Source organism: Heterocephalus glaber, unplaced genomic scaffold (genome assembly GCF_053883595.1).
Source record: "Heterocephalus glaber isolate CG9 unplaced genomic scaffold, H.glaber_assembly_v1.0 deba00001594, whole genome shotgun sequence".
NCBI classification, from domain to species: domain Eukaryota; kingdom Metazoa; phylum Chordata; class Mammalia; order Rodentia; family Bathyergidae; genus Heterocephalus; species Heterocephalus glaber.
The window spans coordinates 3,771,901-3,790,099 of NW_028258369.1; the positions used below are offsets into that span (position 1 = coordinate 3,771,901).

The 18,199-nt window shown below is 32.9% G+C and overlaps 1 long non-coding RNA gene and 1 pseudogene across 1 annotated transcript in view; both read left to right on the forward strand.

Moving 5' to 3' along the window:
• Window positions 1–6,991, forward strand: part of LOC110343876 (ragulator complex protein LAMTOR3 pseudogene) — a 67,625-nt pseudogene extending 60,634 nt beyond the window's left edge.
• Window positions 1–18,199, forward strand: part of LOC101709752 (uncharacterized) — a 94,937-nt gene that overhangs the window by 61,195 nt on the left and 15,543 nt on the right. The window lies entirely within an intron of this gene.

The following is an 18,199-nucleotide window of genomic DNA, read 5'->3' on the forward strand; positions in this document are numbered from 1 at the left end:
AAAATAAAATGTAATGGGTATACAGTCACTTTTGGAAGGCAGTTAAATTTCTCATAATACTAAAAGTAGCCTCACTAAATGATCCCATAGTCAGGCTCTATGTATTTAGTTAACTTATTTGAAAATGTATATCCACACAAACTCCACACAAACACTGCATGTGAATGTTTATAGTGGCTTTATTCATAATCATCAAACCTTGAAGTATCCCAAATTTCCATCAAAAAGGCAATGGATAAATGAAATGTGGTATGACCTTATGGTAGAAGACCATTCAGTGATTAAAAATGATGAGTTATCAAAGACATAGATGAATCTCTAACTCATGATGGGTGAGTATGAAAAAAGGTTATAAAAATACACATAGAATGATTTTGTTCATATTATAGTCTGCAAAAGGCAGAGCTACAGAGATAGCAAACAGATCAGTGCTTTCTACCAAGGATCTGGGGAAAAGGAGCCTTGAGCAGATTAGACAGGAATGTTTAGAGTGATGAAACTATTCTAAATAATACAACAATGGTGGATGTATGAGAATATTCATTGTACAAATACAAAGAACAGTAGGTTAAAACTAAGATAATCGGAATGAAGAATGGATTTTGGTTAGTGACACTGTGTCAATTCTAACAGTATCATATAAACAAGAAATCAATGAGTAGAAACCATGTGTTTAAGGTCACTTTTTATAGCTTTAAATTCTTTCAGATATCTGTGTAACACTGAATTTGTGGCAGCACTATGCTAGGCAGTTGAAATAAGGAATAAAATATACAAAATGTTTGTCTTCAAGGTGGATTAAAAATGTAGACAATCATGTAAGTTTCTTTCCTTCCTTTTCTCTAATTAGTATTCATTTTCATTACAAAATTTCACTGTTATTTCTCGTTTTCTTTCCCCAAATCCTTTCTATTCTTTGATTACCAGGGAATTTGAGACACAGCCAGTTTTTCATTAACATTTAAAGACAAAGTGAAATTATTTGTCTGTTTTATTATAAAATTATTAAGATATGCAAAAAGGGTGGTCTATTTGAAAACTGCATTTTGTTTCCAAGCACCTAAGAAAATCTGAGGGTGGCACAATATAATAATAAAAATTTTCCTCAGAAGTTGATTATTTTAAAACATTTTCTGGACCCATACCTTCATCTATCATTTTTTGTTGAAACACTTGAAATTAAACTGTTCATAGGTTAACACTGAATCATAAATGCTCTATCCTCTTTCTCCTAAGAATAAGACCATCCTTCAAAATCCTCATACTGTTATCAGGTACAAAATTCTCAGCAGTGGTACAATTATGTGAAGTTTGTATTCAAATTTTCCAAAATTTTTCTAAATAATCTGAAAATGTTTTTGTGTTCTGTGATCCTGATGATTACTTAAAGCATTTATTTTTAGGTCTCTTTATCTTTCTTTAATCTAAAGTAGCCCCATCATTCTTCTTTCATGATGATGATATATTAAAATGTCCAGATCAGTTATCTTGAAGAATGCTCATATTCTGATTTATGTGAAATGGGAATGATTAGATTTACATTAACATTGTTTTGTAAGGATTTTGCACGTGTAATATGTGTACTTTCATTGAAATGCATGATGTCACTCTGAGGCATTATGGTCATGTTGAGTTTGAAGTCTGAGTTGAGGGTATTTTGCAGCTATTCATTAAAAAGGTATTTCCCATTGTAATTAATAAGCAACTTGTGGCTTCATACTGTTAGAATATATTAACTTCTTGTCCTCCTGTGACATTTCACTTAATGCTCTGCATCTGTGTATGATTTGTGCCTAAATCAATATTGAACTAGTAATTGCAAAGGTCATTGGTGATTTTCTCACTGTTTTGTTACATTTAAATTTATAAGCTACCATTTTTTTTCCTGCAACTAAGAGCTTCTTTTAAATATTACTATGGACTCAGGAAAGTTTTTATATTCAATATAGTGTAAACCATTACACTGAATTGTTCCAATTTGATCACTGGGTACTTAAACAAGGCAGGTCTTGTTCCCCATTGGTATATCCTAATAGAACATAGAAAAAAATGTCTAGCTCTTTGCTACTACCCATAGCAACTAAGAAATGATTAACCTAAGGATATCTCATCATTTAATTCAACAGAATGAAAACGTTAAAAAAAAAAGAGTCACTCCATGAGTGATGAATTACTCATGACAAACCAAACATAAAACACCTGTGTCACAGCTGTTGTTAGTTGCATTTGTGTCATTGCTGATTCTTTTGAAAAAGAAATTGCAGCCTTTTAATGAGGATTAATTATAAAGGGGGAAATTGTCACAGAGCTCTCAAGTTTACTAGTATTCTTGAGTGGTGCTGGTGATAAGTAATGCTGATTTATTATTCCACATAGTTTCTGATAAAGCAATTCTCAGGAAAGTCTTGGCAGTTTGTTATTGATGTGACGTTAATTATTTTTATTGGTCATATCTTCCGTGGCTGAGAAACAGACCACACTATGAGGTGGGAAACTTGTTTAAAATTTGTATTGTGTGCTGTAATAATATATGTTTGATCTTTGGTTTTCTGTGCCTACTGAATGTAGCTATTTCACCATTTTTATGCAGAGAGCAAATGCTCGTCATTTTGAGTGTTTATTTCCTGGGATTTTGTATAATTGTTTAGATGAACAATTACTCCTTGGGGTTAGCTACTGAAGTTATTTTGTCGTATTAGTATAACTTTCACAAAGAAATAAGTGATTTTCCCAGTCCCTGCTCCATGCATGGCACATAGACATTCAATTAACATGTGTATCATGAAAAAGATGAACTTAGGAAAAAGAGAAAGGCGCAATTGAGTGTGATGGTGTCTAATAAAATGCACCTTATATTCTCAGCTACTCTTACAGCCAGGCCCCAATTCTTCATACCTTTGTTGCAAAATGCGGCCCTAGCTAAGACAAAATATACAACCCAATAGGATGAAAAATATGACAAAATCATACAAGACCAGGACCCAAAGAAAAAAGGAAGTCAGAATACTGGCTACCTAAAAAAATAGCATCACTGTAAACTCCTAACTGAAGTGTATCATAATCAAATATATTAAGTATACCCATCCAAATTTAGACAATTCAGTGTGGAGAAGCAATTTTTCTGAAATATTGAAACTCTAAACATGAAATATGTTTCAAGCACACTTTTGTACTGATTTTTTTCTTTCCTTGGTTGAAATTCATCCTCTCTAACTCTGAATTTGAGAAATCCAGAAAACCTAAAGTTAATAATCATTCTCCTGGAGAGAAGCACTTGGCTTATCTGTGTTAGTTCTTCCAAGATAATAAATAACTTACAAAAAATATTCAGAATATCTTAAGAAGATTAGGCCTTTTCAACTTTAATAAGAACCTACTTCTTCAGAAATTGTCCCAGGTATCCCTGTAAGAAAGGAGAGAATAAATCAATGATATTGTTGCTTATCTCAATTTAGAGACTTTGCTTCTGTGGAAGAAATTAGGAGCTCATATGAAGTGTGCTTCTTCATGATCTATATTCCTACAAGTTGTTTCTGAATAATGGTTCACTTTGATTTAGGTGCAATATCTATTCATAGCTATTCCATATTACTAACTGGAATAAGTTCATAGCACTTATCAATGCCTGACATGATTAATTATTTTAAATAATTAGTTAATTATTAATATCTTCTTCCATTAGATTATAAGTTTCATGAGATCAAGGACTTTATCTCATTTAGAACTGTGTCACTAACACCAAGAAACTTGACTGTCACAGAGTAGATGCTTAATAACCATTTATTGTTAAATGAACACTACCACATACCTTATTATGTGAGTTTAATGAGTGTGTAAGATCTGCCCTATTGTTTTCTTCACTCATTTATCTGAAGCAGAGTACAATGCTCTCTTCATAAAAAGAGGCAATAATCTTTACTTGAGACACCCTTTGGGGGATGGAAGATGACCTGGGTATAAACTGAGGTCTTTGCTGTGGTCAAAGAAGTATCTATATTTATTCCAATAGTCTTACCCCTTGCTATAATCCCTCAGGTTCAAAATTCAGCATTGTAAGTGGACCAGATATACCAGTTCTGGCTTCCCTTCTGCATTTTTTCTCATTGTTACTTTTGGTTCTCTGTGTATATGTGGGGGAGAAGGAGCAGTGGATTTTCACTCTATACCACTCATTTACTTATCAACAGCTTACTCAATGAGATATGCTACTCATTCTTATAGACCAGTTAAAGTATTTCCATTTTTATTCCTGCTGCCTATTCTGCTAAGATATTTGTGTAAATTTAAATTCATTTCTATGGTTATAGCTTTTAACCTCTTCATAATTGAGTGTCTGCTGCAGCCCTGTTATTTCTTTCTAACAACTTGCCCAGCACTAGTAGATATGGTTCTAGGATGTGAGCTAAAGAGAAAGATAATTCAAGGCATTATGAAACAGGGAAAACTCCTTCTAGAATTACAGTATTCACAGACAGGGTATGGAAATTCTTCTAGACAGTAAACCCTGAATTGTACCTTACAGGCTAACCAGAGGCAAGCTCTTCTGACTCCCAGGTGTGCTCTACTTGGTGTTATACTTAGTCATATATTTGCCCAATTTGAGTTGCACAACTAACCACATTTGCCTTTGTGATAACATCTCAGGTATAAAGTCTAAAGAAGCAGATCTAAAATATTTACTGCATAAAGAGCATTGGGGGTTTGAAAGAAAGGGACATTAAAGAAAAAGTAGCCACAGGTCTTATTGAATAATCTAATAGGAAGAAAAAAATTAAGGCACAAGAAGCACATTAAATAGGAAAAGGATGTTTTCAAAATATCCTTGATTTTAAAAAAATAACCTTGATAATGTTAATACCATAAGTAAATTTTCCCAGCTTCCAAAGCCCTTCATTGTCTAATATCAAATTATTTATTAAGATAACTTTACAGTAATGTCTTCATCACTTTGGTCACATGCTGGATATATACTATGTATATTTAACCTTATGCACATCTGCAAATGTTCTCTCTGCCTAAAATTTGTCTATTTCTATTTTCCATGTGATAAAGTCATTTTATATGTAGCTTACGTGAAGTATATATAGTTATCATCCTCTCATTTACAGATGTGGAAAATAAAGCAAATAAAGTCCAAGTGTTTTTTACTACAAATTTAATAGCAATTAAGACTAAGTAAAATAAAATGTTTGACTTAGACATTTCTGAATAGAAATGTTAGTCATTATTTATGGTTCTCTCTCAATTTGCTCTGCATCTGACTTTGTGGTCAGCAAATAATAATACAAATGAGTAATTGTATCTCTACTGGCTATCTTCCAAATTTAACAAGAGCAAAAATTATGAGCTCTTTGGATTTACAAAAGGTCAGTCCAGAAAAAAGATTCTGAGTTCAGTGTAGCCTGGCTTCTCTGTCTTGCCTTGCCTTAGCAACCATGCCCAAACTCTTTACCCAAATTTTTATTTGCTTTTGCCCTATTTTGTCAGTCAAATTGCTGATAAAAATCAGAATAAATTGTGCCATGACTAAAGATGATCCAAGCATTTTGTATAGCCCAGAATCTTGGAGGGAAAACTCATAAAAGGAAATTGACAGCTATGCCAGATAATTGATAATGATTCTAATGACAGCAGCAGCAATAACGTAATAAAATTACAGTAGTGGAAGAATATTTTTTTTTCTAGTTATGATGCTCTTCTATATTTCTGTTTGTTCTTGAAGGTTACCCTTATTGAATGCTGCTTATACATTTTTGAGACCCAAATTTCTTCCTTATCATGATGAACCAAGCATAATTAAGAAAAACAAAGCCCAGAGAATGACTTCAAAATAGAGAAATTATACCTTTTCCTTTTAAATGATTACTTTATTTTAAACAAAAACATGAGTGCTTAAAGGAACGATAGTTATAACAAGGTAAAACAATGAATTTAAAGATGGGCACGCCACCCAAATAGAATGTCATCAAAGAAAAATGTAGTTGTAAGTATATTAATCAACATTTAACCTATTTATTCTAAAGCAATTTTGTGTTATGTTTTTTCCCAGCTAGTACTAGATTTATGCTTTTGTTTCCTATTGACAAAGGTTGACTAAATATAACCCAGTGTAATTTTCTAGTGGCATTAATTATAAATTTCTCATGGGAATAACGTGAAAGTAAAAGCTCATTTGGAAAAACCCATCACCTAGACTGCATACTAATAAATTAAAATCAACGCATGAGACTAAACTTTGCACAAACAAAAATACCTTTCTTCATTTAATGGAGCTCACATGTCACAAATTCACAGTCTAGGATTTGATAGTCACGTGATGACAGCGGACTGAGGACGCTGTGCTTGAAGCTGTCGCTTGAAGGCCGTAGGAGACACTGGGACAGCAGAGAAAGCCAGGCACAGAGGCCGGAACAGAGCGCCCCTGCAGACGACCTAAAGCAGTTTCTATATACGAAGTTACCAAGTGTGGTAGGGCTCCATGCTATCGTATCAGATAGAGATGGAATACTTGCTATGAAAGTGGCCAATGACAGTGCCCCAGAGCATTCTTTGAGGCCCAGCTTCTTGTCTGCTTTTGCCTTGGCAACACACCAAGGGAGCAAACTGGGACTTTCAAAAAAATAAAAGCATCATCTGCTACTACAATACCTACCAGGCGGTTCGGTTCAATCATTTACCTTTGGTGGTGAGTTTCATAGCCAGCAGCAATGCTAACACAGGACTGATTATAAGCCTAGAAAAGGAACTTGCTCCATTATTTGAAGAACTGATAAAAGTTGTGGAAGTTTCTTAATCTGACTGTGGTTTCAATGTTCACCTTGCTCTCACTATAACACAGTATCAATTCAGCAATCTTTAGACAACAATAGTCCTTTTTTCCAGGTATTCAAGAAAAAGGCCCTGTTTTTCACCTCCTACTAAAAGAAAGAGCCTACAGATGGATGGTTGCATTTTCTTTTTTTTCTAATTTTATTTTATCGGTACATTTTAGGTATACAATATAATGACATTCATCATTGGAAATTTACACCTTTACATAATCCATCTTGGTTCTTATTTTTCCCCCTTCCCCTCCCCTCCCTTCAACCCCTCCATCCCTCCCTATTTACAAAGACTTTGTTTCCATTTTTTCATTTTCTCATATTAATTCCATTCCCTTCTTTCCTTTCCCCTACCTCTCCCACTCCCCCTTCCCCTTTGCCCCTTTTCTTCCTATTTCACATTATCTATTATACCTTTTAGTCCTTATTTACACTTTCAGTTTCTCACACCAGAGAAACTATTCGGTATTTACACACGTGTGTCCTGTTTATTTCACTTAAGAGTATCTCCTCAATGTGCATCCATTTAGCTATAAATGTCTCTAATTTCTCATTTTTTATGGCTGAGTAGTACTCCATTTTATAAAAAAAAACACATTTTCTTTATGCAGTCTCCAGTTGATGGGCAGTTGGGCTGTTTCCAAGTTTTAGCTATTACAAATTGTGCTGCTATGAACATGGGTGCACATATATCACTGTGGTATGATTCTTCTAATTCTTTGGGGAAGATACCCAGCAGTGGAATAGCGGGGTCAAATGGGACTTCCAGTCCTAGTTCTTTGAGGTATCTCCATAGTGATTTCCACAGTGGTTGCACCAGTCTACACTCCCACCAGCAGTGGAGCAGTAGTCCTCTTTCCCCACAGCCCTGTCAGCATTTGTTATTGGTTGCATTTTCTTGTGTAAGCTCTTTTCTTATTTAGTGAGATCTGAAGCAACCTTGAAAGTGGTTCAGTCTGCACAGCTCCTATGGAACTAGTCCAGCCTCTAGGTTAAGATGAGAGTCTACTCTTGGATCAGAATGCAGTGCCATGTGATCTACTTGAGCCACTGTGCTTGCCTTGTACAGTGCTCCCAGGCCTTTGCATGGTGAGGAGTAATGAGGACATTTTACTTCAGATTGTGCTTTATTTCTTTGGATTGAGTGTAAGGAAGATAAAATGGCTTAGTAAAAGTAATAAAATCAGTACAGTCACTAACTTTCCTTTGTACATATTATTTTGCAGTGTGGGTGAATATTACTATTTGATTTGGTTCTTCTCAGAGGATGCTGCTCGTTAATAAAAGGAAAATTATACTTTTTTTTTCTTCCTATTCTGCTTTCTATAACCAGTGTTTTAATGTTTATATGTTCTTTATAAAATTTAAATATGATGTTAATGAATTCTATCTACAGTATAAGGATGTATGTAAACATGGTAGTATAGCCATTTTTTCATATGTGAGTATGAATAAAATATTTTTAATTAAAGGATTTGATTTTTATTACATATTTAAAATTTTAATATATATTAAATGCATTTAAAATTTGTTACAAACCGTGCTGGGCAATGTAGTACATCACATCCACAGCAAAACTATTAAACATATTGTAATTCTGTAAGATAAAATATTTATGTGCTTGATATATACTACTGAATGAAACCTGAAGGAAGAATAAAGTCATGACATACACATGAATAGAAGTAAAATTAAGAAATGTGAACATGATCTATACATTGTATCAATTTTAATTTCTTGTTTGTGATATCTTACAAGATGTTATCATTGGTGGAACTGGGTGAAGGGTATATTCTTTCTGTATTGATTCTTACAACTACATGTGATACTAATATGTTAAAATAAAAAGTTCACTTAAAATATAAGAAAAATGTTATCTTGTATTTGACCAAAGAGAGCTTTGAGAAAAGAGAGTTGAGGGGAATCAAAATGGAAGGACTTAAAATCATCAATGTATCAGGACTGCATTCAAAAGCCAAGAGTGCAATATTCAAATTAAACAGTTTAGAAGATTCTACAAAATTTTATTTTACTCTGGCATGGAGTTCCCCAGGCTGGAGTCCATGGCTTAACATTCCTTTTTAAAATTTAATTTAAAAATTTTTATTAGTACATGTTTATTGTGCATAATGAATATGATCATTGTGGGTACTTGGTACATGTGTATGACACATCTTAATTCCTTGTACGTCTCCTTTTTATATTTTCAGGAAGGTTCTTATGGATTTCTTGTTTTTATTTTTATTTTTTGACAAGTTGTGATAAGCTCAGCCCAAACAGTTTTTCCACAGTTGATAAAGCAGAAAGAGAATCTAGAAAAAGAACCACATGTGTATACAGATGCATATATGTATTCTAGGTATATGAATTCAATTCATTTTCAAGGGATACCTCAAATAAATATAAGAGCATTATACAAAAAATAGACTAATATTTCAGGGGAAATTCTCATTTAACTGAATTTTTTAACAATCAATAATACCCCTAATTCATATTCTTTAAGAATCTCAGTTTCTGATAGATGTAAGTATAAGGAACAGCATTATAAAAGTTATTATAAGTAAGAAGTAAACATTTTATAAAGAGCCATCTCAAGAGTATCACATCTAAGGTGGGGTGGGTAGGAAAAAGAGGTATGTTGTGGATCCATGGAGAGAGGGAGAGATAGAGGGAAGAAAGAAACATTTTATGAATTTAAACAGATTCAACTTTATGAAATTAATATAAGTAATGTTTATACCAAAAAAGATAGTGAAAAGGCAAGTAAATGACTTGAAAAAAGTATTTGTAAAATATAAGAGACAAATAGTCATTACCACAACATTCTCAAATCCTTAAACCACAAAGGGAAGGAAAATATATACAGAAAAGTGTTAATATAATGAAAATTGTGAAATGACAAATGCAAACTATTGACAAATGTATAGCTTATGCTTAGCCTCACTAAAAATCAGTAAAATATAAAAATATTATTTTCTGTGTAGAAGCTTTTTCGTTTGATATAGCCACACTTGTTTATTTTTGGCTTTTGTTTCTTGTGCTTTTCATGTCATATCCAAAAAACATCACAATGATCAATGTTACTGATTTTTTTTCTATGTTTACAACCAGGCATTTCACTGTGTCAGACCTAACATTTGTGTCTTTAATCTATTTTCAATTGAGTTTTGTATACGGTATAGATAATAATCCAATTCTTTGGCATGTGGCTGTGTATTATTTCCCATTAGCACTTATTAAAGAGACTTTTCTTCATTGCATATTTTTAGCATCTTGTCAAAGATTAGTTTGACATATACGTGTGAGTTTATTTCTGGACTCTGTGTTATAACTTGCAACAATGAGTAAAGGATCTGAATAGACATTTTTCTGAAGAAGGCATAAAAATAGACAAGAGGTATATGAAAAGATGTTCAACATTGCTAATCATCAGAGAAACACAAAACAATGAGATATCATTTATCCTTATTAGCATAGCTATTATAAAAAACACAAGAGCTAACAAGTATTATCAAGGGCATGGCAAAAAGACAACATTTTTACACTGTAGGTGGGAATGAAGAACAGTACAGCTTTTTGGAATATAGTATGGAGGTTCCTCAAAAAAATACATAGAACCACCATATGATCCACACATCCCATTTCTGGATATATATCCAAGAAATTAATAAGTTCATTGAAGAGATATTTGCATTCCATATTAACTACCAAAGTATTAATATCCAAGTGGTGAAAACAACATGAGTGTCCTTTGACAAAATAGGTGAAAAAATGTGCTAACACAAAGAATGGAATAGCATTAAACCATATAAAATAAGGAAATCTTGCTATTTGCAACAATATGGAGCCTGATGGATATAATGCTAAGTGAAAAAAGCCAGATGAAGGAAAAACAAATGATACATGATCGCATTTGTATGGTTAATCTAAAACAATTGAACTCAGAAGCAGAGAGTGAAAAGGTGGTTGCCAGGGACAGTGGCATGGGAGGTAGGTGGATATTGAGGAAATATTTCTTATCAAAGTATACAAACTTTTAGTTATAAAGAATAACAGGGGCTCCAATGCATAGCATGGCTGCTGATGAATGTGTTAATTTGATTCTGGTAATCATTACAATATGTGTATATATCTAATCATCACATTATCCACCTTGGATAGAATTCAATCTTTGTCAATTAAATATTTAAATAATAAGGTAAGTACAAGGTAATATAATAGGAAGATTATTTTGACTCTCAGATCACTATAGATTTAAAAGCTTGGTCATTTCATATGATGTAAAGCTCCAGGGATTTAGCTCAGCGACACAGTACCTGCCTTGCAAGCTCAAGATCCTGAGTTCGATTCCTGGTACCAAAAATAAAAATACAAAATTAAAAAGACCAGCGTCATATGATGCAGAGTTGTAGAGAACCTAGCTTTTTTCACATCACATTGATCAGAGTGAACATAATTGAAATATTTTGGGAAAAGATTTTTGGAAAGACCTACAAAGATTTTGAAATGCTAATGGCATGATTCTGCAAGTATATATCTAACAATTTTTCCTACAGAAACATTTATGTAAAAGGGCAAAATATACAAGAATATTTGTTACATTTTAGTTTATTTTGATTTAAAAATCGAAGTAAGGTCCTTATTTACTCTTTGGGTTTCTCACACAAGAGAAACAATGGATAGATATTGGGAAGTAAGAAAATGTTCAAATGGGACAGAGCATAAGGGAGGGGGGAGAGGGAAGAGGAACAAGGGAAGGGGTGAGGAAGGGAAGAAAGGGAATAGGGATAAAGATAACAGTAACAAAGAATGGAAGGAAAACAATAGAAACAAAATTTTGAAGATGGAGAAGACGGATTGAAGGGAAGGGAGGGGAATGAGACAAAAATTAAAATATATACAGGTACAAATTCCCTATGATGAATGTGATCATTATGTCTGTCAAAAAGGTACCAATAAAATTATTTTTAAAGAATAAAAAGTAAAATTTGAAGCAAGGTAACCATATATCACTAAGAAAGTTTTTAGGTGCATTTTAGTGCAGTCATGCTATGAGTTGCTGTGAACCAATTATAAATAATGAAGCAAATGTCAAAAAATTATATTAAGAGAGACTGATGTCATGAAGCAAGTCCCTTAAGAGTATGTCTGTTTGATCCCATTTATATTTAATATTATGTACAAAAATAAGGATACAAAAATATCAAACTTTTGAAAATGATTTTCTCCGGAGAGGGTCATAACAGCACGAGGTTAGAGAGATACTTGCAAATCTTTCTTCTTTCTTTTACATCTTATTCATATTCTTTATTGTCACCATGTGTCATAATAAAATAATAAAACACACCTTTGATCTTATTTAACTTAGAAAATATAGGAATAATATAAGAAAGAAAATTTAAATCACTTTTACCCCAGAGACAAACCGTTAATATTGTTTAAACTTTGTCTCAATACATGTATAGGATTGTTTCTAAATTGTGGGTTTAATTTTATTTAAAAAAAATTACTGAAGAAATACTTCATTATTACTAACTCTTGTAAATATTGTTTAAATACTACAAACCTGCCACATGCACTTTAATAGACTTTATGAACAGTTTTAGGTTTAATGAAAATTTAAGCAAACAGTACAGAAAGCTCTTGTATACCCTTTATTTCTAGCTGACCCTTCTCTCACGGTTTCCTCTATTATTAACATATAGCATTATTGCGGTGCATTTCTTATAACTGAAGAGCCAATATTGATACTATCATTTAGTTAATGTTCACAGTGTTCATAGTTAACACGAGGGTTCATTTTGTGTCATGTAGTTCTATGGCTTTTGATAAATGTATGTCATATATTCACTACAGCATCAAACATGGTAGTTTTACTGGCCTTAAGTACCCTGTGCTCTACCTATTTATTCTTCTTTCACTCCTTTCTCTGATGCCATTTCCAGAATGACATATCAATGGAATTCTACAGTACTCAGGCTTTTCAGACTGGCTTCTTCTCTAAGCAATATGCATTTGAGTTTCCTATACATTTTTTTCATGGCTTTATGTCTCATTTTTGATCATTAAATGAATTCCATTGTCGGAATATACCATAATTTGTATTTATCCATTCAACTACACAAGGACAACTTTGTAGCTTGTAAGTTTGGGTCATTATGAATAAAGCTAGGTTGTGTAAACATCCTTGCCTAGGTATTTGTACGGATGTTATATTTTCAGTTCCTTCACATAAATACAAAGGATCGTGATTGCTAGATTATATAGTAAGACTATGTTTAGCCTATAAGAAACTCCTAAACTGTCTTTCAAAGTGACTGTACAAGTTTGCATTTGCATCAGCAAAGAACCAGTGTTCCTTCTGCTCTTCACCCCCACCAGAATCTGGTGGTGTCAATGTTTTGTAGTATCTATTCTAACAAGTTTTAAAAAAATCATTTTGAAGGCCGGGGATTTAGCTCAGTGGTTCCGCAGCCTGCCTCGAAAGCACAAGGACCCTAGTTCGATCCCTGGCACACACACAAAAAATCATTTTGAAGTAATAGATTATGGCTGTAAGAATTTAACAGTAATACTTGGAAAGGAATTGCATATTTTCAGTTTTAACTGTGCTTCAAATAAAGAACACTAGATAAATATATCAAACATAGAATAACACACACACACACACACACACCTACCAAAAAATAAACACCTAGTAAAAAAAATGTGATGAAAGGACGTTTCAGTATCAGAAAAAAGATTTTATGGATTTTGTTTTTACATAAATGTCTTTTCACACCTAAACAAATATAAGGACTTAAGTACATATGCCAAATCAGACTTAAAATGTAGTTCTGTATTTCCACCTATACTTGTAATCATAATATTATATCTATTTTCAGATTAACAGCATTGTTATATCATTTTGCTAACTTTTATGTGCCTTTCACTCCAAATGGCCCTACTGGGTCCTTAAAAGCTGAGACCTGAGACCCTGGGTAGGAAATGCCTGTGCACAAAACCCTTGATGCCTTGTGCCTCCTGATACTCATTTGCTCTAATTTCTATAAAACAAATCTCTAAGAGAAATCAAGGTCTGAATCTTTCAGAAGGAAGGCATAAGAACTGGCATCTCTACAAATAACAAAATCAGAAATACTGTGAATTCTCTGGGGGAAAACAGAAACAGAAAAAAAGGAAAAGAGGAGAGAAGAGGGGGGAAGAGTCAACAAACTTCAAACAAATGGTACCAGAACCCCCTGTATGAGTTCACCTTCAATTATCAATGCTGATCATCAGTATTTCCAATTTCTCATAGAAATTGCTGTAAGTTTTGTTTCAGAACTCAGGTTGTCATGTAATGAAAAATATTAAGCCCAATGATTAATGCTATCTCAAGACTCAAACTCTTCAAGATGCAGAGAATGGCAGGTTGATTGGAGATTGCATGAAAAAAGAGCAGGAAGTCTATAAAATTGATAACATTAAAATTGCATATCAGTCACATAACTAAAGACTGTAGTATATTTGAAATATAAAGTAATTCCTACATTAAGGTAGTTGATGTTTCATGATGCAGTCATTTTGTTTTGCAATCTGTGACTAAAAATAACAGCCGATTTCACTATGGGTGTTGGAGCGATCAGACAGCAGAACAAGATGGCAGGCATACATATGTAATAAATGTTACACATTACACAAACATGTACATATTGCATTGATAATTATAAACAATGATATATAATAGCATGAGTTGCACATATTTATATATTTAAATGTATTTACAAAAGTACAAGTAACATGGAAGAATTGAAACACAATGACTAATTTTCAAACTAGTAAATGAGAAAAGCTAATAAAAGTAAGGGATGTAGAAGATGAAATTGATCCTATTGAAGGTAAAAGGAAGAAAATAAGGGTATGTTCCTTATAAATACACAGTATGGCACAAATAAAATGGAACTTACAGTAAACAAAAGTTGCTAATGGCTTGAAAGATCTATATAGTTACTGTATTTGCCAAAATAATAACTGAAAACCTTTAACACATAATTTTTAGAAGTTGGAAAGTAAATGAATGTATTTTTACTTGCTGCTTTTTTTTAGATGATATAATTCTACAGGCTACATTATTTTTTCATTTCACTCACATTACTGTTCACATATATTTTTCAGAAAGAGGCATTTTCTGGCCCTCTGATTCCAAATGAACTTTCCCTCAATTTCCTTCCTGTGCTTTACTTTATCATCAAGAATCTAATCACCACTTGGGTGTTATGGGATCATTTATTCATGTGTTCTTTGTCTTTCCCACTAGTATGTAGTAGCCACAAGACAGTGCTTAATCTGGTTCCCAGGAAGGGACAGCAGCTCTCTTCTGAGGAATGAGAAAAGTAGGCAAGAAAATCATTCTAGGTCCTGTCCAATCCAGTGATTCATTACCACAAGGGACCCCTGTTTATTTATTAGTCCTCACTGCAGATTTTTAAGTGTCACTATCCAATTCCTAACTCCAATCAGATATAAAAATAACCTAGATTTAGGGTACCAGGATCTCTTTTAGAAACTCTCTGGAATATATATATTTTTTTATTTGTAAAGCATATTTCATCTTCACAAGGGAGGGAGACACTCTTGGTTACTATTCGGACGGTGGGCACCACTGTGTGGTTGGTATAAGGTCAGGATTTTTTTCACAGTTGTTTTAGTCACACAGTTTGTATCCTTTATAGTAGTCTTTCTGTACTTATCGTCTCTACTATGTGTGTTGTGAATTTTATTTCTCCCTAGCAATGGTTTTCTATTAGCATAGTCTTATATGCCTCCCCCTCTGAGAAATTTATCAGATCTCTGCTTTCTTTCTCGTTTGAATCTACAATGTTTTATACCTTTATTAAGGTACAATTCACATACAAAAAATGGACTAAAATAAGTTACAAGGATGTATCATCTTGTTACATGTTCTTAACATATACCTGTGCACACATATTGCATGCCACAAAACAGAAATTTTAAAATCTACAAATGTATGTATTTTTTCTAAGTATTTTATACCATTTTTGTAACCTCTATTGTAAAAGGTTTTGATTTTCATTTTGGTTTGGTTTTGACTTTTTGTTTGTTTGCTTGTCTGTTTTTGACAGGGACCTGATGTGAATACATGTGCTTGATTTATCATCTTGAATAGAAAGGCTCTTTTAATAAACTAAAAGGTTCTTTTTTCCTATAATTATGTTATATTATACCTTTCCCATCTTTGACTCCTCTCATTTTATCTTAGCACATCCTCTCAAAGAATACAGTGTACTAAATTTTAAATCCCTAAGAACAACAAAAAGAAAAGCAATTCCTGTAAAAAAAAATACAGCTTTTGCTAAAAGCATTTATAATAAAGTTAAAATAAATGGTAGAAGTATGCTTGCTAAAGTAATGAAATGTCATAAGTTCTCAAAATATGCATGATATACAAACATAAAATTCAGTACTAACAAACTGAATTAAGCCATCATATAACACAAAGAAAAACAGAATATGAGAGAAGTAACAAATGACATGTAAGGAAATTAAGGAAAATATAAAATTTTAAACTCTTTCATAAGTAAAAACAATGAAAGCTCCATGTCTGAACTAATGCCATAAATCCAAATGTGAAAAAAACTTTAACTTTCCATATTTCTAAGTACTCTTATTATTAAACAATAAATAATGGCAATGATTTAATAATACATTCTACTCTAGAAATTACAAAAGAAAAGAAATATTTAAACAAATCTCAGAGATAGGATTGATAAAGACCAAGCAGGAACATTTAAAATGAATTTTAAAAAATAATAGAATGCAGGATCTATTATTGCATTCTAGGATATAATGAGAGAAGCCAAAGATGTACAAAGGTGTTATGAAATATGAAATTATAGGCAATAATATATGCTAATTTATTGCAAAAGCCTTTCTATTCAAGACGGTGGATCAAGAACATGCATTTGTTTCAGCTCTCTATCAAAATCCAAAACTTAGTACAGAAATTACAAAAGTGATACAAAATACATAGAGATTGAAGCTATCATCAAGCATGATGATGCATGGATGAAATTTTATGCACAAAGCACTGAGAGACTAGAAAAAGTCTAAAAAATGAAGTCATAAAAATGAGCTTTCTAAAAATTGAAAGTCCTGGGAAGGCATGTGATGTTAAAAGTCACTCCACACTGGCTGCAAGAAATAACTGATCAGCAATTTCAGTACCTTTTAAGTAAAGAAAGGTAAAGAGAGAAGAGACTTCAAGGAGTTTATTCAGAAGCCTTTGGCTACTATAACAAAATAATCAAAGTATATCAAGGCTAAAGTCAGATACAGTTTACAAAGAAATGAGTGTGAGTTAAAGTTAAAAATATTGCATTTTCAACAAAGAAGTCTATATTAAGAAAACAATTGCAAAATATTTGGGCCAAGTGAATATAGTTGCTCCCGAAAGGAATTTTCTTCATTGCTTTTTTTGAATTGGTTAATTGTGTCTTGTTTTTTTTCTTAATTTTATTTTATTGGTATAATTTAGGTATACTATATAATGACATTCATCATTGGAAATTTACACCTTTACATAATCTCTCTTGATTCTTATTTTTCTCACTTCCCCTGCCCTGCCTACAACCACTTCATCCCTCCCTATTTAGTAAGACTTGGTTTCCATTTTTACATTTTCTCATATTAATTCCATTCCCTTCTTTCCTTTCCCTCACCCCTCCCACTTCCCCTTCCCCTTTGCCCCCTTTCTTCCTATTTCACATTATTGTACTATTGAGTACTTATTTACACTTTGTTTCTCACACTAGAGAAACTATTCAGTATTTACACGTGTGTCCTGTTTATTTCACTTAAGAGTAGTGCCTCAATGTGCATCCATTTAGCTATAAATGTCTCTCATTTATCATTTTTATGGACAAGAAGTACTCCATTTTATAAAAAACAAACACCCCATTTTCTTTTTTTTTTTTTCCACATTTTCTTTATCCAGTCTCCAGTTGATGGGCATTTGGGCTGTTTCCAAGTTTTAGCTGTTACAAATTGTGCTACTATGAACATGGGTACACATATATCACTGTGGTATGATTCTTTTAATTCTTTGGAGAAGATAGCCAGCAGGGGAATAGCTGGGTCAAATGGGACTTCCAGTCCTAGAACTTTAAGGTATCTCCATACTGATTTCCACAGTGGCTGCACCAGTCTACACTCTCACCAGCAGTTGATCAGTGTTCCTCTTTCCCCACAGCCCCTCCAGAATTTGTTATTGGTTGATTTCCTGATAGCAGCCATTCTTTCCAAAGTGAGGTAGAATCTCTGCGTTGTTGTTTTCATTTGCATCTCTCGAATGACCAGTGATGTTGAACATTTTTTCA